The sequence below is a fragment of the Otolemur garnettii genome, unplaced genomic scaffold (assembly GCF_000181295.1).
Source record: "Otolemur garnettii isolate 467f Iridium unplaced genomic scaffold, OtoGar3 scaffold00083, whole genome shotgun sequence".
NCBI lineage: Eukaryota > Metazoa > Chordata > Mammalia > Primates > Galagidae > Otolemur > Otolemur garnettii.
The window spans coordinates 6,195,279-6,196,881 of NW_003852478.1; the positions used below are offsets into that span (position 1 = coordinate 6,195,279).

Below are 1,603 nucleotides of genomic sequence, written 5' to 3' on the forward strand. Positions count from 1 at the left end.
TACATTGCTGGTGGAGGGATGGTCAGTGTAGAGGGCAATTTGATGATGCTTATCAAAATTACAAACGCACTCGACCGGCAGTTCCACTTCTTGTCATTCTGTCCTTGGGTCTGCATGTGCGTGCAAATGAGAGCCATGGGGCTGCTGCTTGTCCGTAATAACCAAAGATTAGAAACCTCCCAAGTGCCCATCAGTGGGGAGCTGTTTAATAAATGGGGCCATCACAGAGCGGGAAGCTGTGAAAGAGAGAAGCTCTGGGCTTCTCTGGCAGAAAACGAGGTGTGTAACAGTGTGCGAATGAAAAAATCAGGGCCAGGAGCCCTGTGTGATGGGCTGGCAGTTCTGTAAGAAGTGGCAGGAGGAATATGAAAGTTTCTTTTTGGTGAAATGTGCAAAAATAAACCCCAATATGATACACAGCAACTACCCCCAGCAGTGGACATGGTGGGGGGCCCAGACGGGAGACAAACGTAGGAGGAAGACGTTTAAACGTCAAAAAAGCACAGTTTAAAACTAGTATAAACAACAAGGATGATCACTGTTCATTTGTTAAAAATTAATTATTTACGTATTAAAAAATTGGGGTAAAGCACACCATAATGTTAATTAGGGTTATCTCTGAGGTCAGGAAGTGTGAGATATTTATTTTCTCTTTTCCAAATTTTCCAAAATTAACAGGTCTATCTTGTGCACATTTCATTGACCTGCTTTCTTTATATGTGAGCAGTGTTATTTATTACGTGCTATACAAATAGCTGAAGGTTGATTAGCAGTCTAACCATAAATAGCCATGCTGACAGTCTCCTTCAGACAAAACCTTTATAGAAAGTGGTTAAATGTGTTAGGTAAATAACAGGTCTTTATCCATAAAAGATGTGACAATTTAGGTTTTTGTTTTGGGAAACTAGGACTTGAAAGGATGTGTTTGAGGGATCATATAACCCATGCATGATGGTTCAGAGCAGACTTTGGAGTTGATAGCCTGGAATTCTAATCCCAGCTTGAGCAATGCTCTGTGATTCTCTGAGCTTCAGTTATTTCTTCTTGGAATAAAATGGGCATGAATTCTGCTTGCCATGACATTGCATATAAAAAATGCTAGGTAAATAGTGGCTATTATTAACCTGGTACTTACTGTGAAGAAAAAAACAGGACTATTTTGGGAATCATAAAATAATTCGATAAATATTATTTTAAATGTTAGAAAGAAAAAGGAATTCTATAGTACCCCTCTCTGAGTGCACTGTCTTGGGAGCTCTTCTCTTATTTTAGCCATTTATTCTTTTAAACCTCAGTCTCTTTACCTTCTCCCCAAGGAGAGGTCCTTTGGCCAATACTCTGCTGCCATATCAGCATCATCATCAAATATAAAGTGGCCGCCTCCTTAGTAAGAGTCCCCAATTTTCAGCAAGGCACATTATCAACTGGCTAAGAGACTACAGTCCCCAGCCTTCCTTGAAGACAGATGGATGGAACTGACAAGGTCTGGGCGATGAGATGTAAGCAGAGGGTAATGTGGCACTTTGAGAGGTCTCTTGTTTAAAATGGAAGGGCATATTTCCCTCCTATTTCTCTGTTCTGCTTCCTGGGCTGGGGAAGTGGT

General features: G+C 40.9%; 1 non-coding gene across 1 annotated transcript; it reads left to right on the plus strand.

Annotated features, from left to right (window-relative positions):
• The first annotated feature begins 687 nt into the window (after window positions 1-687).
• Window positions 688-816, plus strand: LOC111726864. The gene has a single exon (XR_002774544.1). It is a non-coding gene; the product is annotated as a small nucleolar RNA SNORA19 (small nucleolar RNA).
• The last annotated feature ends 787 nt before the right edge of the window (window positions 817-1,603 follow it).